This window comes from Scyliorhinus torazame, chromosome 2, assembly GCF_047496885.1.
Source record: "Scyliorhinus torazame isolate Kashiwa2021f chromosome 2, sScyTor2.1, whole genome shotgun sequence".
NCBI lineage: Eukaryota > Metazoa > Chordata > Chondrichthyes > Carcharhiniformes > Scyliorhinidae > Scyliorhinus > Scyliorhinus torazame.
Window position 1 is genome coordinate 194029549 of NC_092708.1, and position 23165 is coordinate 194052713.

The 23165-nt window shown below is 48.6% G+C and overlaps 1 protein-coding gene and 1 non-coding gene across 4 annotated transcripts in view; both read right to left on the minus strand.

Moving 5' to 3' along the window:
• LOC140394759 (disco-interacting protein 2 homolog A-like) overlaps nt 1–23165 on the minus strand; it is a 372914-nt gene that overhangs the window by 270097 nt on the left and 79652 nt on the right. The gene's annotated exons all lie outside the window — the stretch shown is intronic.
• LOC140408020 (U1 spliceosomal RNA) lies at nt 13791–13950 on the minus strand. The gene has a single exon (XR_011939969.1). It is a non-coding gene; the product is annotated as a U1 spliceosomal RNA (small nuclear RNA).

Below are 23165 nucleotides of genomic sequence, written 5' to 3' on the forward strand. Positions count from 1 at the left end.
CTGACTCATGTGAAGTAACAGCGGCAGAGACACGGGCAGTGAGAATTGAACAGTCATCGGCTGTTCCTTGATTCAAGGATGACCCGTACTCAGAGTCCTGAGTTTCTGCCATAGATCTTTGTGTAACTGAACGGGCTCATTCTGCACCCACAAATCTTCGGGCACATGAGGCAGGACGTCCCATCATGTTGTGGGATGAGAGTGCAGGGTTTGCCTCCTTTTCTGTCGATATTCTACCTCATCAATGAGATGTTTGACACAAAGCACGATGCGGTTTGATGGGCAAGGTGACACTGCTCTGAACCCATTGGCAGCAAGCTCCTTGCAGTCATTAATGTCAAGATACCCACACTTCAAAGACAGCTTTGGAGTATCCATCTTTTTTTGTCCTCCCCGGAACACAGGCCATTTCAGATTTTAGAAAATGGGACCTGGTGAGGAAAGTGCTTTTCTGCCATCAGGACGATACTTCATCCATCAAAGCTGACTTTGCAGGAGTTTTGCCCAAGTGTTTATGGCACAGGCTTCAGGAAAGACAACATTTGAGAGACAGTCCTTCCATAGATCTGGAAGATATAGCAGAGACTTTGCTGATAAAAGTTCTCTCACACTATGTGTCTTTGATAGGTCTCACTGCAATACAGGAGTGTGGTGATGACAAGTGCTCTACATAATAGAACTTTTGTTGGCTTGCAACAGTCTTTCTTGTCATAGACTCACTGCAGTACTTTGTGGAAGGTTGAGCTGTCACAGCTGATCCGGTGTTCGATCTCCAAATCAATGGGGGCCTTTTGATAGTCGTGGCGGCCAATATATGGGACGTGCTCAACATATTCCAGAGTCTCTCTTTACACATATCTGGGAGCTGGAATATTGGACTGAACAGGTGTGCCTTTATATCCGAGTTTTGTTTTGGCAACATTCAAGGATAAATCAAGTTTATTTTGTGCAGAATTGAAGATCAAGAGCGACTTGCAAATCTGGTGATTGATTGATTTGATTTGTCACATGTACCAAAGTACAGTGAAAAGTATTTTTCTGTGGCCGAGGGAACATACACAGTACGTACATAGTAGACAAAGAGAATAATCAACAGAGAACACTGACAAATGGTACATCGACAAACAGTGATTGGTTACAGTGCGGAACAAGGGGCAGCAATAACATTGCAGTTGATAATAATAATCTCTTATTGTCACAAGTAGGCTTCAATGAAGTTACTGTGAAAAGCCCCTAGTCGCCTTGCCTGTTCGGGGATGGCTGCATACCAAAGACCATGTGCAACTATGGTGGCCGGTTTAGTTTTGGCATGGAGACAATTGAGGATAAAGTGTTTTCCATCTAGACAGTATTTAATACTCACACCAGAGGGCAGATGATCTTTGATGGGGTAAATAGTCACTGTCAGGTAGATTGTAAATAGTATTGATGGGGGGGCATTACCGTCACCAAAGGATTTTATTCAGTAAATCACAAGCTTCTGTGGATTTTGCTCCAAAGATTTCGATGACCAAAAAACTTCACCACAATCCTGCAATTGCTTCATGATAATATGACTTGTAATTGATAACATGGAAAGATGTGGCATTTGAAACGTGGAAGTCTGGCAATACCTGATTTAAGAAACATGAGAATGGAGGGAAAGATCCCACGAAGGATTAATAGCAGCTGCAAAGAGCAGGATTATAAAATGCAGATTCCTTCTCCCAAGCAGGATTTTTGTATGAAGCTAAAAACAATGGCTCACACCTTCATTGAAATTAACCATCTGAAAAAGCATGGATGAGGGTTTCACTTGAGTTAGGTGATAAATGTAAACTTTTCAAGTCATAACCAAATGGATTTTTAGCATTACGCTAAAAGCAATGATTCACACCTTCATTGATGTAAAATCAGCAGATAGAAAAGAATGACTAGGGAGACAAATATGTAGGTGTGAAATTCTGCCAACACCAGGTAAATTAAAAGAAAATTGGAGACTATCAGTCTACGAGAAACATAATTTAAAGCCAAAATCAAAGTCAAAATTATGAGCTGGGGACACAATTGGAAAATAAAACTATAGAAATGACAGGAACCAAACCAAAATTCACACCCCTACTGAAACCAAAGCATTTTTGAATATCACAAAGGACCTTTGAACATCACAAAGGACAATGTAATCAGATCTGAGGGCTGAGGCCATGCCCAAAATGAATACTTAGTCGTATTAGACTAAGTATTCAGATGAAACGTACCTTTTACAATTCAAGGGAAATAAAAGTTACTTTACAATAAAGTCATTAAAAACTTAATAACTGCGAGAAAAATATATAAACCCAGAGACCAGAGCAGGAATTACCAGAACCAGAGGGAGAGAGAGAGGCAGAGAAGGTACAAGAGAAGCAAGCAGAGTCAGCTTGCAGTCAGCTCGGTCATGGGACAGAGCCAAGTAGCCAAGCTAAAACAGCTAATACATCTAAGGAAGACCGGAATTTAAAGAGGAGGCAGAGTCAGCTCAGAGACAGCCAGCAGAGCCAGCTCTCACAGCTCGGTACATGGGAAAGATAGGACATAGCAACCAAGCTCACCAGCGAATACATCTAAAGAAGACCAGATTTTAAAAAGAAGATTGATTGTCAAGTTGGGCCTGAAGGTCCCATCAACCAACCAGAAGGATCCAGAAGCAAAATCTTTTTACTTTTCTGTAAAGATAGTGATTGCATCTTTTAAAAGAAAAATATATATAATAATAAAATAACTTAAAAGTTTTAACCTGAAACGTTGGTTATTAGCCTACTTCGGAGTCAGGGAGTGAGAATCCCTGTTCACCATTTAGAATCTCGACCCTTTTTGGTATAGGGGGAATTCTAAGAATAGTGGTGAGTTTTCAACAACAGACTGCAACGGCCTTGAGTGAGAGACATAAAATAGACATCTCCAAAATCTGGACCAGTGTCAAGGTAGACTGATGATAGAACTGAACCACTGTAGACAAGAGTTACTTTTGTGCAGGGAGGATGAAACACCATGGTAACCATTAAGTATGAAAAACCAGGAGCGGCACGGTGGTGCAGTGGTTAGCACTGCTGCCTCACGGCCCCGAGGACCCGGGTTTGATCCCGGCCCCAAGTCACTGCCCGTGTGGAGTTTGCACATTCTTCCCGTGACTGGTAGGTCTCACCTCCACAACCCAAAGATGTGCAGTGAAGGTGGATTGGCCACACTAAATTACCCCTTAATTGGAAAAAAATAATTGAGTACTCTAAATTTATTTTTTAAGAATGAAAAACCGCCAAGCTATTCGTAGAATAAGAGGAGCAGCTGTGACAGGCAAAATTATGCTTTTTACATCAAAAGAATTAGCTACTTGCAGACAGTGCTAAAAAGCCAGAGGAAATGCTGTAGCCTAAAAAAAGATTCACAGGCACAACAGAACCTCAAGTGATCAGAGGCAACACTAAGGTGAACAACAACAGGGTGCAAATAAAGACATTTCCAAACTGGATAATGGTACAGGTGAAAATGTTGGTACCGATGAAAACGCCTCGATAAGTTGAAGGTGTATGATGCAAGTTTTGACAAAGGGATAATAGTAACTCCAACAGAGAACAAGGTTGTTAACATGGAAGTTGATCATAAATCCAGTGTAATAATTGTACATTGGGTCTTCTTTGAAGCCAGCTCGCTCACTTGCCTACATTTGTCAGTTTCAGATAGGAAGGTATCAAGCCAACTGGAAAGGTGAAGATGAAGGTTAGATATGTCAACTTCAAAGATGAACTGAGTGCGTGTGTTGCAGAGTCTACAAAGTGCATTTACTGGGTAGAGGTTCGTTGGAAGTAACTAAAGTGGGTGCCTCTGGGTAGGTCTGCAAAAAAAGGGAGAAATACATAGGTTTCCCGAATAGATTGGAGAAGCACTTGAAATTGTTTGACAGGAAATTAGCTCTTGTATGTCAAGCAAAGATGGCTGTGAAAAGATACAACAGAGTCACAACAAAGCTCCTTTTGCAACTAAGGGGCAAGTGGAACAGAGTTGATTTATCTCCAAATATCCGGTGTCTTGAGTGGAGTTCAGGCATGGTTTTGTTTGCAAAAAGGAATGATATGGTACAATACCATTCACCAGATACTGAACTCAGTTGCAGCCATGAATAGATATGGGTGCAATTCAGCAGGACTTAAAATTAAGTCCCCTGTCGGACGCATTTAGCGGGGTGGCACCGCCAGGGTGCCAGCCTGACAGTGCCATGGTGCCCAGGTGCCAGGATAACATCCTGCCCTGTCCCCGACCACCCCGGGGTCTCCAATGGTCAACAAGCAGCCCCCCCCCCCCCCCCCCCACCCCCCAAGGTGCCGTTATGCCTGGTCCATGTTTGTGTGGACTAGTACTAAAAGGCACCCCGCTCCCAGGCGCGGGTGTTGAGTCCAGGGCACCGGGTGAATCCGGCGTCCTGGTATTTAAATGAATAATTAAATCAATTTAAATATGCGGATCTGGCTCTCGCCAGGCAGAGGCAGTCAAGAGACTCGGGATCGGCCCCCAGCCCTGCACGGAGCCCCATTTGGGACTCTCACAAGACTCACCCATTGCACTCGATGGTACAATGGGGTCACTGAACAGTGTACATAGTTTAAAGTTTGTGTGGAGTAGTTTTTCCATATTAGACCAAGCAAATGCCTGCAATCAGTAAGCACTAGATGAAGAGCCAGAGCAGTACTTGATCCTTTCCAACATTAAGGTCTGGTCCAAAAGAATACATTGGTGTACGGTTTTACAACTACATCAGCTATCTGGCAGAATGCAATTGAAAAGGTACTTCAAAGAATACCTGGGGAGCATATATACATGGATGAAACATTTTAATTCGGGGCAGGAGTAGGCCACCCGGCCTCTCGAGATTGTTCCACCATTGAATGAGATCATGGTTGACCGAATTGTAACTTCAACTCCCACATTCCTGCCTACTCCCGATAACCTTTCATCTCCTTGTCAATCAAGAGTCTATCTAGTTCTGCCTTGAAACTATTTTAAAATTCTGCTTCCACGGCACGGTGGCACAGTGGTTAGCACTGCTGCCTCACAGCACCAGGGTGTAGGGTTCAATTCCAGCCTTGGGTGACAGTCTGTGTGGAGTTTGCACTTTCTCCCAATGTCTGCATGGGCTTTCCTCCAAGTGCTCTGGTTTCCTCCCAGTCCAAAGATGTGTAGATTAGGTGGGGTTGTGGGGATAGGGCCTGGTGGAATGCTCTTTCAGGGGGTCAGCACAGATCCGATGGACAAATTACTTCCTTCTGCACTACAGGGATTCTTTGGATTCAGTACCCTTTGAGGAAAAGAATTCCAGAGATGAACCACCCTCAGAAAAGAATTCACCTCATCTCCATCTTAAATGAGAAACTCCCTTATTTTTAAACAGTGACCCTCCAGTTCTAGATTCTCTGACAACAGGAAACATCCTCTCCACCCGGATACACCCTTTTAATACCCCTCAGGATCTTAAAGGTTCCGATCAAACCTAACCTGCCCCACCTTTCCGCAGAAGGCAACCAAGCCACCCATTCCTGGAATTACTCGAGTAAACCTTCTCCGAACTGCTTCAAATTTACATCTTTCCTGAAATAAGGAGAACAAAAGAGTACAAGTACCCCAGATGTGGTCTCACCGATACCCTGTACAACTGAAGCATAATCTCCCTACTTTGTAATCAATTGTCCTCACAATATAATGATGACACTCTATTAGCTTTCCTAATGAACTTGCTGCATCTATCACCCTTTGTGATTCATGCATTAGGACATCCAGATTCCTCTGCACCTCAGAGCTCCACAATCTCTCACCATTTGGCTTTTTTTTATTCTTCCTGCTAAAATGGATTTGCCAGATTTTTGCCCACTCACTGAGCTTGTCTACATATTGAGTCACAGGTCGGTCGCAAGAACAGCACATGACAAACCTAGACAGAGTGCTAACACACTTAGAGGAGTGAGGCCTGGTGCCCAAGAGCATGGAATTCTCATGTGGAGCTGTGCAGCACTGTTTTAACTGAGTGACATGAAGGTTATCTGGGAGTCGGGAAGATGAGATCCAGCACAAGAAATTAGGTCGGGTGGTCTCAGATTAAACTGTGTTCTAAAGCGTATGGACCATGACAACTCATATGGAACAATCCTACACAGGAATATTTACACCCTTGAATACCTACTTCCTCACCTTAGGAATGAGTCAATGTTAATTTTGCAGGTCCTTTCTGGATACTTTGTTGAAGAGCTTGACATCATGTTACATTTATATATTTTTTTGCAGTAATGTTATTGAAACCTGGGTTAAGATGCATAGACAGTATGACTGCTAGAGTAATGGTTAAGATGTCATAAAAGTCAGGTAATCATTGATTTGCAGGTTAAATGTTCTGCTAATATATCTTAAGAACTATTTGCTGGTTTACAGATAGCTAATGGAATATTGTTTAGGTTTAAAGGATCCCTGGGGTGCAGATAATTTACGATGGGTATTGTGTTTGGTCCTGGCTAAACAAGTAAAGGGACATCTTGTAAGAAGAGACAAAGGAATGCCGTATGCTTTCAGCACAGATGATATAGTTAATGAGAGGAGCCAGGTCTGTCTGAAGAGTCAGTAGGTCCCAGAACCCTCATCTGAACAGAGGTGCTTCAGTTTGTGGTGCAGTAACATTTCTGCACAGTTCTACAAATTGGAAATAGTTGGCTTCTTGTTCAGGATCTGAAAACATATACTTTGCACAGTCTGTTGTGTGGACAACCTCAGATTTTAGCGTCTGAAAATGGTAGTCAATTCATGTTGGAGGGGGACTTCCGGTTGCGGCGATGACCAGCTAAGCCGCACGTTTCGGCACCTCCCGTTTCAACGGACTTTTGGGCTCTTATCGGGAGCCCCAACAGAAATTTTTTGCGGCCAGGTGACAAAAGGAAGGAGTCCCCCCCGGGTGTGGATGGAAAGGAGCGACAGTAGTGGCCAGATTGCGGAGGATCCTTTGGAGCAGCGGCAGAGAAGAGAAGGGAGAAGCAAGATGGCGGCAGAGGGACCCCAGATGGTATGGGGCCCGGAACAGCAGGAGTTCCTCCGACGATGTGTGGAGGAGCTCAAGAAAGAGGTGCTGGCGCCGATGTTACTGGCAATCGAGGGACTAAAGGAAACACAGAAGGTCCAGGCGATGGAGCTCTGTGGAGTGAAGGCAAAGGCAGCCGAGAACGAAGACGAGATACAGGGCCTGGAGGTAAAAACAGAGATGCACGAGGCACTACACAAGAGGTGCATAGAAAGGCTGGAAGCCCTGGAGAACAGCTCGAGGAGGAAGAACCTACGGATTTTAGGTCTCCCCAAAGGAACAGAGGGAGCTGATGCTGGGGCGTATGTGAGTACGATGCTCCATACTCTAATGGGAGCCGAAGACCCAACGGGTCCCCTGGAAGTGGAGGGAGCGTACCGGGTCCTCATGAGAAGACCAAAGGCAGGGGAAACACCAAGAGCAATGGTGGTGAAGTTCCATCGCTACAGGGACAGGGAGATGGTCCTGAGCTGGGCTAAGAAGACACGGAGTAGCAAGTGGGAGAACGCAGTGATACGAGTGTATCAAGACTGGAGTGCGGCGGTGGCGAGAAGGAGGGCGAGTTTTAACCGGGCCAAGGCGGTGCTCCATAGGAAGAAAGTCAAATTTGGGATGCTGCAGCCGGCGAGATTGTGGGTCACGCATCAGGGCAAACACCACTACTTTGAGACGGCGGCGGAGGCATGGACATTTATTCAGGAAGAGAAATTGGACTAGACTTGAGAAATTGCCCGGAGAGGGGTAGCGAGGTGGTGGCACAGAAATGTAAAGTGGGGAGAGGGGAGGGCTAATGTATAATAATGTTGGACGGGGAATTTTTCTCCCCCCAATGTGGGGGACATGAAGAAATATGGGCGCCGGTGGAAAAGGGGACAGGGAAGGGGAATGAGGGAACTGTGCCATTAGGGGCGGGGCCGAGAGGAAGGCACGGGTATTTTCCCGCGCTATGGAAACTATGGCGGGAAAAAAGGCGCAGGAAGGAAGGGAGTCTCACACGCAGGGAGGTCAAAGGATGAACGGGGGAAGCCGAGGTCAGCCAGAGTTAGCTGACTTGCGGAAGCAATATGGGGGAGTAATCAAGCTAGAGGGGGATCTGGGGGGGGGGGATTAACTGGGTTGCTGCTGCTGAGAGTAAGGGGGAGCTGATACGAGACGAAGTGGTCGGGACGGGGAGGGCGCCGTCTGGGGGACAGACGGGTGCGTGAGACCTGGGTGAGGAGATGGTTTAAAAAAGGGGATGGCTAGTCGACGAGGGGGGGGTAAATGGCCCCCCAACCCGGCTGATCATGTGGAATGAGAGAGGTTTAAATGGGCCGATTAAGAGGGCAAGGGTGTTTGCGCACTTAAAGAGACTGAAGGCGGACGTAGTTATGCTCCAGGAGACGCACCTGAAGTTGGCGGATCAGGTTAGACTAAGGAAAGGATGGGTGGGACAGGTATTCCACTCAGGGTTGGACACGAAAAACAGAGGGGTGGCAATACTGGTGGGGAAACGTGTATCATTCGAGGCTAAGACCATAGTGGTGGATAGTGGGGGCAGGTATGTGATGGTGAGTGGCAGATTGCAGGGTGAGGCGGTTGTGCTGGTGAACGTATATGCCCCGAACTGGGATGACGCGGGATTCATGAAGCGAATGCTGGGATGTATCCCGGACCTGGAGGTGGGAAACTTGTTAATGGGGGGGGGGGGGGACTTTAACACAGTGCTTGACCCAGGGCTGGACTGGTCCAGGTCCAGGACCGGGAGTAGGCCGGCAGCGGCCAAGGTGCTTAAGGGGTTCATGGAGCAAATGGGGGGAGTAGATCCGTGGAGATTCGCCAGACCGATGGGTAAAGAGTTTTCCTTTTTCTCCCACGTCCACAAAGTATATTCCCGGATAGACTTTTTTGTTTTGGGAAGGGTACTGATCCCGAAAGTGGCAGGAACGGAGTACTCGGCCATAGCCGTTTCAGATCATGCTCCGCATTGGGTGGAGCTGGAACTAGGAGAGGAAAGGGACCAGCGGCCACTCTGGCGATTAGACATGGGACTACTGGCGGACGAGGGGGTATGCGGAAGGGTGAGGGGATGTATCGAAAGATACCTGGAGGTCAATGACGATGGGGAGGTCCAGGTGGGAGTAGTATGGGAAGCGTTGAAGGCGGTGGTTAGAGGAGAGCTGATTTCCATCAGAGCCCACAAGGGGAAACAAGAGGGTAAAGAAAGAGAGAGATTAGTAGGGGAAATTTTGAGGGTGGATAGGAAGTATGTGGAGACCCCAGACGAAGGGCTATACAGGGAAAGACGAAGATTACAGACGGAGTTTGACCTGCTGACCACGGGAAAGGCAGAGACACAGTGGAGGAAGGCACAGGGAATACAATATGAATATGGGGAAAAGGCGAGCCGGCTGCTGGCCCAACAACTTTGGAAGAGGGGGGCGGCGAGAGAGATTGGTGGAGTTAGAGGCGAAACGGGAAAAATGGAGCAGAGAGCAGGGAAAGTGAACAAGGTGTTCAAGACATTCTATGAGAGGCTGTACAAGTCCCAACCCCCGGAGGGGAAAGAGGGAATGAGACACTTTTTGGACCAGCTAGAGTTCCCGAGGGTGGAGGGGCAGGAGGTGGCAGGTCTGGGGGCGCAGATTGAGGTGGATGAGGTGATCAAAGGAATTGGGAGCATGCAAGCAGGGAAGGCCCCGGGACCAGATGGGTTCCCGGTGGAATTTTATAGGAAATATATGGACCTGTTGGCCCCGCTTTTGGCGAGAACCTTTAATGAGGCTAAGGAAAGGGGGACATTACCCTCGACAATGTCGGAGGCGACGATATCGCTAATCCTGAAACGGGACAAAGACCCGCTGCAGTGCGGGTCATACAGGCCCATCTCCCTCCTAAACGTAGACGCCAAACTGCTGGCCAAAGTGATGGCGACAAGGATAGAGGATTGTGTCCCAGGGGTGGTACATGACGACCAGACAGGGTTTGTTAAGGGGAGACAATTGAATGCCAATGTACGAAGGTTGCTGGGGGTGATGATGATGCCCCCACCGGAGGGGGAGGCAGAGATAGTGGTGGCGATGGATGCAGAGAAGGCATTGGATAGGGTGGAGTGGGACTATTTGTGGGAGGTGCTGAAGAGATTTGGGTTCGGGGAGGGGTTCATCAGATGGGTTAGACTCTTGTACGCGGCCCCGGTGGCAAGCGTCGTTACAAACAGGCAAAGATCGGGATACTTTTGATTACATAGGGGTACAAGACAAGGGTGCCCCCTGTCCCCGTTACTGTTCGCGATGGCAATTGAACCATTGGCCATAGCGCTGAGGGACTCTAAGAAGTGGAGGGGGGTGCTTAGAGGGGGAGAGGAACATCGAGTGTCAATATATGCAGACGATTTGCTGCTATATGTGGCGGACCCGGTAGAGGGGATGCCAGAGGTAATGCAGATACTCAGGGAGTTTGGAGAGTTTTCGGGATACAAATTAAACATGGGAAAGAGCGAGCTTTTTGTGATGCACCCCGGGGAACAGGGCAGGGGGATAGATGCTCTGCCGCTGAGGAGAGTAGCAAGGAATTTTCGATACCTGGGGATTCAGGTGGCCAGGAACTGGGGAACCCTACATAAACTTAACCTGACGCGATTGGTAGAGCAGACGGTGGAGGACTTCAAGAGGTGGGATATGGTGCCCGTCATTGGCGGGCAGAGTACAGGCGGTTAAAATGGTGGTCCTCCGGAGGTTTCTTTTCATGTTTCAGTGCCTCCCCATCCTGATTACAAAGGCCTTCTTTAAAAAAATAGACAGGAGCATTATGAGCTGTGTGTGGGCGGGAAAGACCCCGAGGGTAAAGAGGGGGTTCCTGCAGCGCAGTAGGGGCAGAGGGGGATTGGCACTGCCGAGTCTGAGTGACTACTATTGGGCCGCCAATGTGTCGATGGTCTGTAAGTGGATGAGGGAAGAAGAAGGTGCGGCGTGGAAAAGGTTGGAGACGGCGTCCTGTAAGGGAACGAGCCTAAAAGCGCTGGCGACGGCGCCACTACCGTTCTTCCCGAAAAGGTACACCACAAACCCAGTGGTGGTGGCGACCTTGAAGATCTGGGGGCAGTGGAGACGACATAGGGGAGTGACGAGTGCCTCGGTGTGGTCCCCGATAAGGAATAACCACAGGTTCGTCCAGGGGAGGATAGATGGGGGATTTCAATGTTGGCAGCGAGCAGGAATTAGGAAGCTGAAGGACCTGTTTTTGGATGGGACGTTTGAGAGTTTGGGAGCATTGGAAGAAAAATATAAGTTGCCACCAGGGAATGCTTTCCGATACATGCAAGTGAGGGCATTTACGAGGCAACAGGTGAGGGAATTTCCGCGGCTCCCAACGCAAGGCGTCCAGGGTAGAGTGATTTCGGGGGCATGGGTTGGAGAAAGTAAAGTGTCCGAAATATACAGGGAGATGCGAGACGAGGGGGAGGCGATGGTAGAGGAGCTGAAGGGAAAATGGGAAGAGGAGCTGGGGGAAGAGATTGAGGAGGGGCTGTGGGCAGATGCCCTAAGTAGGGTAAATTCCTCGTCCTCGTGTGCCAGGCTTAGCCTGATTCAATTTAAGGTTCTACATAGAGCGCATATGACGGGAGCAAGACTGAGCAGGTTTTTTGGGGTGTGGGAGGTGCTCGGGAAGCTCGACGAACCACACTCATGTTCTGGTCGTGTCCGACACTGCATGAGTTCTGGGAGGGTGTGGCAAGAGTGATCTCAAAGGTGGTGGGGGTCTGGGTCAAACCAAGCTGGGGGTTGCAGAAGAACCGGGAGTGCAGGAGGCAAAAGAGGCCGACGTCTTGGCCTTTGCGTCCCTAGTAGCCCGGCGAAGGATTCTACTTATGTGGAAAGAAGCGAAGCCCCCGGGCGTGAAGGCCTGGATAAACGACATGGCAGGGTTCATAAGACTGGAACGAATAAAATATGCGTTAAGAGGATCGGCTCAGGGGTTCACCAGGCGGTGGCAACCGTTCCTTGACTATCTCGCGGAACGATAATGGAAAAACAGAAAAGACAGCAGCAGCAACAGGGGGGGGGGGATTATTACGTGTTCTTGTTTTTTTTTCTTAGTTAGTTGTTGATATTTGCTTTTTGTTTATTTCTTTTTCCATCTGTTGTTAGTTTAATATATTATTTAAATAACATTTAATGTATACTCCTTTATTAAGTTGTAAAAACGGAAAATCTTTGTTTGAAAAACTTCAATAAAATATATTTCAAAAAAAAAAAAAAAAAAATTCATGTTGGAGGAATTTCAATAGTTCATGCAAATGAAGCAGTTCAGTGTGCCATCTCATCTAAGCACAAATGGACAAGCAAAGCTTTTTGTTCATGCACCTAAACAGACAATGCAAGCAGCAAGCAAGGACGGAGGTTCAATCCAGACCAAGCTAGACAAAATTGTATTAGCTTACAGAAACACTATTTTTGTCACCAGCGAATCTCTGTCCACCTTGTTCTTTTTTTCAAATTTAGAGTACCCAATTAATTTTTCCCCAATTAAGGGGCAATTTAGTGTGGCCAATCCACCTACCCTACACATCTTTGGGTTGTGGGGGCGAAACCCACGCAAACACGGGGAAAATGTGCAAACTCCACACGGACAGTGATCCAGAGCCGGGATCGAACCTGGGACCTTGGCGCCCTGAGGCAGCAGTGCTAGCCACTGCACCACCATGTTGCGAACCTTGTTCATCTTTTATTCTTTCAGGGGATGTTAGTGTCACTGGTAAGGCCAGCATTTATAGCCCATCCCCAACTGCCCTTGAACTGAGTGATGTGCTAAGCTATTTCTAAAGACAGTTAAGAGTCAACAAGATCATTTCCGGTGGCAACTATGAGGGGGTAGGTCGCACATTTGGTGTCTCCCGCTCTGGTGAGACATTCGGACCTTTCCCCCTGACTTTTTTTGCGTTTTTAAGCGCTGGACTTGAAGAAGCAGTGAACAAGTGTCTGTCGTATATATTGGTTTATGGAACAGAGAGCCAAGGGATCGAAAGGGAAGAAACAAAAAGACAGGCTCGAGCTGGGTGTTGGCTGCATCACAGGACAAGATGGCCGGTGTCCAGACCCCTGGGGCTTCGGCCAAACCATCAACGGAGGAGCTGATGCAGGTCATCCGGGAAGGCTTCGCCAGACAGAAACTGGAATGTCTGGACCCAATTAAGGAAACGGTGGAGAGGATGGAGTGGAGGCCAGGTGGTCAGGACCGGACGATCCAGAAACTGGAGAAGGTATTAGCTTAACAGGAGGAACACCAGATGGCGGTGGAGATGGAGGTGGGGATGGAGGTGGGGATGCTGAGGGACCGGCAAAAAAGGCTGCTGGAACAGGTAGAGGATTTGGAGAACAGGTCCCGTAGGCAAAACCCAAGGATTGTTGCCACCCGGAGGGGGCTGATGCCGGGGAGTTTGTGGCGGACATGTTCCAGAAGCTGCTGGGAGATGGGGCTTTCCCCCCGACCGTTGGAGGTGGATCGGGGTACAGAGCGCTGGCGAGGAAGCCGCAGCAGGGAGATCCCCCTCGGGCAATGGTGGTCAGGTTCCACAAGTACCTGGATAAGGAGCGCATTCTCCAGTGGGCCAAGCGCCCGCGGAGCAGTAAGTGGGACAACAGCATTTTGTGGGTGTACCAAGATTTATGCGTGGAGGTGGCCAAGAGGAGGGCAGGCTTTAATCAAGTCAAGTCGATCCTGTTCTTTTTTTTTTTTTTTTTTAAGCGCGAACGCAGTCCCCCACTACCACAAATTTTGCAGTCGAGTATCCCGCATTTGGGGGACATCACAGGCGTCAGCACACCCGAAGTGCAATGGGCTAGCCTCGTCCTGGGCGAACCACCTTTTTGATCATGGTTTCACCCCTGCCAGGTAAGTATAGTCGATCCTGTTCAAGAAGCAGGTTAAGTGCGGACTGTTGTATCCGGCGCGACTTTGGGTTACGCATGAGGACCAACATCATTACTTTGAGTCGCCCGAGGACGCTATGGAGTTCGCCAGGAGGATGCTATGGAATTCGCCAGGAGGAAAGGACTGGTGCCAACTTGAGAACATTCTGCTCTAAGTTTGAGAAACTGTTTTTCCTGTTCATTTTAAATGCTGTTAGCACTGATTTATTCGTTCGTTCATTGTCGTTCTTGGCTTTTTCTCTTCGATAACTGTGTTTTGTTGAAGAAGGAGAAAGTAGTTTTTTTTTAATTATTCAATTTCGGTGGGTTTTCTGTGTTGTGAGGGGGATGGTGGTGGGGATTTTTAACTTCGTATTATTTTGAGTAGTATCACTTTGATCTATATTATGGCGAGAGTTTGGCTTTGTTTTTCTTTACACTGACTTTGGTTGGCGTCTGTTTCTTAAATTGGGCGGTTGTCAGGGCTGGGTTGATGAGGGCGATGGTTTCGATAGGCAGGGGAGGGCAGGTAGGCAATAATAGGTGGGAGACATGCTGGCGCCGGAGCCGTGGGCCACCAGGCTAGCTGGGTGAGCTAGTCTGCGGGAGCACAGTGGGGGGGTTTGTATACAATCAAATTAGGGATGGGGTTAGGTTACAGAGAGTTATTGCTAGGGGGGGGCGGGGGTTGTTCGGCTGACGAGAGAGGGATTTGATTTTAGAAGCGGAGGAGAGGTTAGGGATGGGCGCTGCCAGGAGGCGGCGCCACAGAGGCACAGGGCAGGCCCAGGAAAGGGGATGGCTGACCGGCAATGGGGCGGGGGGGGGGGGGGGGGGGGTGCCCCCCAACTAGGCTGGTCACGTGGAACGTTAGAGGGCTAAATGGGCCGGTGAAGCGGGCAAAGGTGTTCGCGCATCTTCGAGCTTTAAAGGCGGATGTGATAATGTTGCAGGAGACTCACCTGAAGGTAGCGGACCAGATGAGGTTGAGGAAGAGCTGGTTTAGTCAGATATTCCACTCAGGGCTAGATACTAAGACCAGGGGGGGGACGCGATTCTGGTGAACAAGCGGGTGCAGTTTGAGGTGGGAAGTATTGTTTCGGACGGGGGAGGTCGCTACGTTATGGTTAGCAGTAAGCTGGAAGGGAGGAAGGTGGTCCTGGTCAACATATATGCGCCAAACTGGGATGATGCGGATTTCATAAAGAAGGTGCTGGGAAAGATACCCGACCTGGATTCCCACAAGCTGGTTATGGGAGGGGACTTCAATACAGTTATTGATCGAGGCCTGGACCGGTCGTGCTCAAAAACGGGCAGAGTGCCAGCAATGGGAAAAGAGCTGAGGGAGTTCATGGAGCATTGGGTGGAGCTACAGGTGAGTGAAGAGAGCTTCCAGCGCCCGCAGTGAAGGCTGGATGTGGGACTGCTGGTGGACGAAGATGTGTGCGAAAGGGTGAGGAAGTGAATACAAAACTACCTGCAGGTCAACGATATGGGGCAAGTCTCAGCAGCGGTGGTGTGGGAGGCACTCAAGGCAGTGGTGAGAGGGGAACTGATTTCAATCCGGGCTCACAGAGACAAGACGGTCAGGGCAGAAACGGACCGACTGTTAGCAGAGATCCTGCAGATTGACAGGAGGTATGCGGGGACCCAGAGTGCAGAGCTCTTGAGGGAGCGGAGGAGGCTGCAGGCGGAGTTTGGGGTGGTGTCCACGGGTAAGGCAGTGGAGCAGCTCAGAAAGACGATGGGTGCGGTATATGAACATGGGGAGAAAGCCAGCAGGATGCTGGCTCAGCAGCTCAGAAAGAGGGAGACGGCTAGAGCAATAGGTAAAGTGGTGGATGGAGGCGGTAACTTTGTAGGGGATGCGGCGGGTGTGAACAGGGCTTTCAAGGACTTTTATAGCAGACTCTATAGCTCGGAGCCCCCGCAGGGCCGGAGGGGATGAGATGCTTCTTAGATGGCCTGACATTCCCAAAAGTGGCTAGGGAGTTAATAGAAGGGCTGGGCACCCCGATCGGAGCTGAGGAGATATTTGAGGGCTTATAGACCATGCAGTCAGGTAAAGCCCCGGGGCCGGATGGGTACCCGGTTGAATTTTATAAAAACTTCTCCGAGATATTGGGGCCGCTGCTGGTCAAAGTTTTTAATGAGGCAAGGGGGTGCTGCCCCAGACAATGTCGCAGGCTACCATCTCCTTGATTTTAAAATGGGACAAGAACCCGGAGCCGTGTGGGTCTTATAGGCCGATTTCCCTTCTTAACGTGGATGCTAAACTGCTGGCAAAGCTTTTGGACACTGCGATTGAGGATTGTGTGCTGAGTGTTATTAGGGAGGATCAAACAGGGTTCATTAAAGGTAGGCAACTGGTAGCGAATATAAGATTGCTTAATGTGATCATGATGCCCCCAGAGGGAAAGGAGGTGGAGGTAGTGGCGGCAATGGACGCGGAGAAGGCATTTGACCGGGTAGAGTGGGACTACTTATGGGAGGTGCTGGGACGGTTTGGATTTGGAGTGGGTTTCATCGACTGGGTCAGGCTGCTATATTAGGCCCCGGAGGTGAGTGGGAGGACAAACAGGACGACTTCCGACTATTTTAGACTGCACCCCGGGACAAGACAGGGGTGCCCCCTCTCCCCACTGCTGTTTGCGCTAGCTATAGAGCTGCTGGCAATTGCTCTGAGGGCTTCAGAGGGTTGGAAGTGTGGTGATGTGCATCAATGTAAATACATGTAGGCTAGCTAGACACTAGAGGGAACACCAAAGACATCACACACACTCAACCAATAGATCAAGTAGATAGGACACGACCAATAGACATTCACGATACACAAGGAGGTGACACGACCACAGGGGGGACATTACACCAACCCATATATAAAGGACACCACACACATGATCTGCCTCTTTCCAGTGGAGACAGTCAGTGAGTACAGAGACAGGGTTGATTCGATATTACACCCACCACGTGGATTGGAGCAACTGGCTAGTCAGTCTGGGTAGCTATAGTAGGATTAGCAGTAGTGTCAAACCCGAGTAATAGAAGTGTAAATAGTTTAATAAACGTGTTGACGTTATCTCCCGTCTGAACCTTCCTTTGTCAAGTGCACCACAAGAACGCCGCTTATGTTACACTGACAACAGAACAAATCATGGTACCAGGACTGAACTGTTTCAATCCATATAGCCATACCTCAGCATAAAGTGACAACCAGCAACGATACCCAGGCAAGATGTTCGAGATCTGGGTTCCGCAGCAGCTCCAGTGCCACAGCGATCTCCGCGAAAACTGGCGGGCATTCCAGCAAAAGTTTGAAATCTTACTGGTGGCAGCCTAACTAGAAGACGTGGCCGATGCTGAAAGGACAGAGTTTCTCCTCACCATAGCCGGTGCCACAGCAGAAGAAATCTTTTTAAAATTCAAGTTCTCCAAAGGGCAAAACAGGAGCGACTTCCAGGCAGTCCTGGACAAATTCGGCAAATACTGTGAGGAAACCACACTCCAACCAGCAAGAAAAGGTAAGAGAAGCGCCAGTACTCACCACGATGCCGAGATCTCAGAGCAGAGAACAGTTTTGATCGGTGGCCATCTTTCTAAAGGGACTGCACTTGCGCAGTTGCGCGGGAAGCACGCAGAACGGGAAGGTCCGTTTGCACATGCGCAAGGCGCCGCGCATGCGCAATCACAAAAACGGCCATCGATAAAGGAACAGCGATCTGCGCATGCACAATCACTTCCTACGCGCCTTGAATACTGCGAAAACCGACCTTTACATTTTCTCTGGACCTCGCGAGCCCAATGCCAGCTCCGACGCAAACAGTGATGATATGGTCCTAGAAGACCACGACTCGCACAAACCTTTCACCTTGGGAGGCTATCCCAATACCAAATCCGAACCGTAACTAGACGTGTTGCACATTGGCAACCCCCGTACTGAATCTGACGCAGACGCGGATTCATTCTTCGGATTTGAGGATCTTTAGCCCAGCATATACGACATCCCGACTCGTGAGTGCAGGATTATGCTGCGGCCTGAAACCAAGAGACAGAGAGCGGTACAAGCCCACAGAGAGCGGCCTGCTGCCACACAGAGCGTGGTCCACGCACCGCTCACGGTTCCCGACTCTACGAAAGAAGACACGCAAGACTCCACACCGCAGTCCTTGCATGAACAAGAAGTGACTCCAGTGTCACAAGCCTCCACAGCAAGCTCGTGGACAGACTCCACAATTGCAGAAACGCAAGACTCCAAAGTGCAGTACGTGCACGAACAAGAAGTGACTCCAGTGTCACAAGCCTCCACAGCGAGCTTGTGGACAGACTCCACGATAGAAGAAACGCAAGAGCCCCGAGCGCAGTCCTTGCACACACAAGACGTGACTCCAGTGTCACAAGCCTCCGCAGCGAGCTCGTGGACAGACTCCACAATTGCAGAAACGCAGACTCCAGAGCGCAGTCCTTGCAGGAACAAGACAATGAGGGTCTAGCAACCTCCTCTGACCAACTAGCGGCAGACGATGCAAGTCTGCCATGCTCAAGTAAACAGCAAGAAGACTATGACAGTCTACCGCGCTCCAGTGCACAGCAGGACGACCATGACGGTCTATCATGCTACAGTGAAGAACAAAGCAACAATGACAGTCCACCCACATTGTGGAAACTTAGGAGATACTGGCAGGGGTTCGAGGATGTGAGGTTTAGAGTATTGAACATGAGGGTGGCAATGAGTCCAGAGGTGGCGATCTTTGGGGTTTCAGAGGCCTCGGAAGTCCAGGGGGAGAAAGAGGCCGACGTCTTGGCCTTTGCTTCCCTGGTAGCCCGGAGACGGATACTTCTAGCTTGGAGGGACTCAAAGCCCCTGAAGTCAGAAGCCTGTGTCAGACATGGCGAGTTTCCAGGGCTTAGAGAAAATCAAGTTTGCCTTGAGAGGGTCGTTGTTAGGGTTCGCCCGGAGGTGGCAACCATTCATTGACTTCTTTGCGGAGAATTAATCGTCAGCAGGAGGGGGGGGGGGGGGGGGGGGGGGGGGGGGGGTTAGGGGGATGTAGTGTAGGGGGTCAACTAGGCAGATCCGGGTGGGGCGGGCTACGGCAATTGCACTATGTACTTCGTTTACTGAACAGTCCTTTTGTTTTCTCGTTCTGTAATTCTACTGTTTACAATGCCAAAAAATACCTCATTAAAATTGTTTATTAAAGAAAAAAAAGAGTCAACAGTATAGCTGTGGCTCTCGAGTCACAAGTAGGCCAGACTGGGATAGACAGATTTCCTTCCCTAAAGGACATAATAATAATCTTTATTAGTGTCACAAGTAGGCTTACATTAACACGGCAATGAAGTTACTGTGAAAATCCCCTAGTCTGGCACCTGTTCGGGTACACAGAGGGAGAATTCAGAATGTCCAATTCACCTAATTCTTTCGGGACTTGTGGGAGGAAACCAGAGCACCCAGAGGAAACCCACGCAGACACGGAGAACGTGCGGACTCAGGCTGGGAATCAAACCTAGGACCCCTGCCGCTATGAAGCAACAGTGCTAACCACTATACTACCGTGAAGTAGTGAATCAAGTGGATTTTTCCGACAATCAATGATAGTTTCACACGGTCACCATTACTTTCAAATCCATATCTATTCATTAAATTTAAATTCCACCAGCTGCTACAATGGGATTTGAACCCATGCCCCCAGAGCAATTGGCTGGATCCCTGGATTTGAAGTCGTGACATTACCACTGCGCCACCACATTCCCTTAATTTACAGGCAGATACCTACTAATACAGTTGTACAAACTGAAATGAGCCCAAGACAAGTACAGCAAGGTTAGCAGAGTTTTCGGAGGAGAGTTGGTGCTTGTTGGAAATTACACAGACAAACAAAGGTGGATCGCAGAAACCACAGTAGGCCGGGACGGATCACTCAATTACAAGATCCATGTGCAAACAAGGAATCTGGAAGCACCATGGAAAGCAATCCTCATCTAGTATACCTGGAGTGTTAGGAGAATAAGAGCTCATATCAACATGTGAATCTGCAGACACAAGTTCTCAGGCCAATGATACAGCCAAATACTAAAAGGTTTGATAGTCTCAGAAAGAACCTGATTATCCCCACATACACTTCCATACCAATAATCCAGAGGATGATTCAACTCAAGGGCTGGGTACGGTAGAGTTATTGGGAAATCTAGAGGAAGAGAGCAATAAACTGCAGCCACTAGGATCTAGGTTTGCAACCTTAAAACACAAGTTACCATCTATTATGTACAGTATAATTAAACAAACAGAAAATGTAACTGACTATCTACTACCCTTTTCTAACTCTCCCTACTCTCTAAACAAGCAACAGAGTAGTGGAAAGGGTTGTGGAAAGGAAAAGAAGAATATAAATAATAATAAAAAGGATAAGGATCTTTAAGACACGGGGTGACTTCTGGTCAACGTCTTTCTGAAGTTCAGGCTTCTGTTTTGGCATTTCTTCCTTCTAGGCTGAGATGGTTTTCCCAGGCAAGATTGTCTATATTCTCGGTAGACTCAGCATCATTTCAGAGAGAGAGAGTGTGAGTGTGAGTGTGAGTGTGAGTGTGAGTGTGTGTGAGTGAGTGTGAGTGTGAGTGAGTGTGAGTGAGAGAGTGTGAGAGAGTGTGTGAGAGTGTGTGAGAGTGAGTGAGCGTGAGTGAGAGAGAGCGAGAGTGTCCGTCCAAACCTGGTTCTGAACATCCACTCGGTGCTGAAGAGAGGCTTCTCCCTTCCTAGAAAACCTGGGAGCAGTGTCCTGGCAAGCACGCAAATTCCTTTGAGTCTTCTGCTTAAAGGCACATCCCGATTATGGGTCCATGGACCAAAATAATAAAAGAAAAGAAATGGGGCCAAAGGAAATAAACAGGAAGGACTCTTACAGTGTGAAGCTAGGTCTCTTGACAATCATAATCCATTATCTAGTGGTGGTAGTGGGGATTGTGGAAAAACGATCATGTTGTGTTCTGTAAGGTTTTCGGGCAATTCGACCTTTTTGGAACTGCCCAAGAATAAAAACTCAGAGACTGTAAACTGACTTTTCAGCCAAGAAAACGGAACCAGTTTTCCCAGCAGGCTTGGCCCGCTGAGCTGAGTAGGGACATAAGTACATAAGTATTTACAAAAACCCCCCTAGGAGCTACAAGGAAGAAGGAGCCAGACAACGAGATAACAACAAAACACAGACAAAGGGGCACGGGAATACACAGGAGGCTTGCATGCAAGCAGGACAATGGGATGGTCATAGCCCCATGCAGATGTAAATGACTTTGCCTCCACCAGAGCAGAATCCAATCAACACCCCATCAACATAGCAGCTATCTCCGGAGCAGATGGAAGTCTTTGAAAATCTTCAAGGGAGCTCAACCTCGTTATCTCAAAAAAAAACAGACTGGAGGCGGACCTAGGGGAGGTACTCCCATCTCGACAGGTCTGACCGGCCCAAAGGGGGCGGGACCAGCGGGAACTTTAAACCTTACCTTTTTCAATGCAAAAGGGGCTGGCCGATCACAGGACAAAGCCAGGTAAAACAATATAAAAGGGGCTGTGTTTTCGATTGGGGGTCTCTTCGTTCTTGGCTCGACCTCTGCACCCCTGACTTGACCTCTGCAGCCTGTGACCGTAAGTACCCTGCAGCAGCTTGCGAAACTCCCTTGACTTTAATAGTGGTTGAGGCTTTGGGGAAGGGAACTTGTTTTGTGCCTTGTGATATTGCTAAAAACTGTGTAATCATAAGAATTTTCGTTGTGTCCGCTATATTACTTTTGAATAGACTTAGTTTGTATTAGAGCATAAGATTTTATTGTGTTTCTTCTGTTGATGATTTTGACCTGGGTTTTGCAATAAACCTTGATTTGATGATAATTGGAGTCGTTTAAATTCTTCAATCTTTCACCAGCGATCTCTGACCAAGTCATTGTTAAAATACTCCTCACCTTAATTCCGGGTTCAAGAATCGAGGGTCATCTTGAGCGATTCACTCAGGACAGGCTGCTGGTTAGGAAATAAACAGCAGTGTCCTATTCTCTCTCTTGGGAAAGCTACTCTAGTGGAGTAGGAACCGGGTGGGTGTTGTACCACCGGCAAGAGAGAGAATCACCTGGGCATTGGTGGGGGTCTGGAGATCTGTGTGATATAAGCCTCAGGCTGCCGGTTAGGAATAAACGGCAGGCTTGAATCAGTGCTCTCTTCAGTGGAAGTGTCCCAGTGCGACATCCCCTGGCCTCTGAAGTTTCAGTGCCAGCTGGAGAGAGACACACACAGATATTCAAACCCCAGATATCGGCCCAGTAGTGGAGTAGCGGAGATGGCACCCTCTACAGTTCAACTTGGTGCTTTGTAAAAACGTGACAGCCCAAGTACAAGACTGAAGGGAACTCGAGAGGCTTTTTTTTTTTTTTTTTTTAAATAAATGTTTTATTGAAATTTTTTTCCCAAACAACAATTTTTCCCCTCTTACAAAGCAAATGCAACAATAACAATACAGAAATTTTAAACAATACACAAGTAACAAAACCCCTTTATCTTTGACCTAAACTAAACCCCCCCTCCCCCCCCCCCCCCCTCCCCCTGGGTTGCTGCTGCTGGTCATCTGTCTTCCCTCTAACGTTCCCCTAGGTAGTCGAGAAATGGCTGCCACCGCCTGGTGAACCCTTGAGCCGATCCTCTCAGGGCAAACTTTATCTGCTCCAGTTTAATGAACCCCGCCATATCATTTACCCAGGCCTCCAGTCCGGGGGGTTTCGCCTCCTTCCACATGAGTAGGATCCTGCGCCGGGCTACTAGGGACGCAAAGGCCACAACGTCGGCCTCTTTCGCCTCCTGCACTCCCGACTCTTCCGCAACTCCAAATAGGGCTAACCCCCAGCCTGGTTTGACCCGGGCCCTCACCACCCGCGAAATCACTCCCGTCACTCCCTTCCAATACCCTTCCAGTGCCGGGCATGCCCAAAACATATGTGCGTGGTTTGCCGGGCTCCCGCCACACCTCCCACATTTGTCCTCCACTCCAAAGAACCTGCTCAATCTTGCTCCCGTTATGTGTGCTCTATGTAGCACCTTAAATTGAATCAGGCTAAGCCTGGCGCATGAGGAAGAGGAATTTACCCTGCTTAGGGCATCAGCCCACATACCCTCCTCTATCTCCTCCCCTAGTTCTTCTTCCCACTTTCCTTTTAGTTCGCCCACC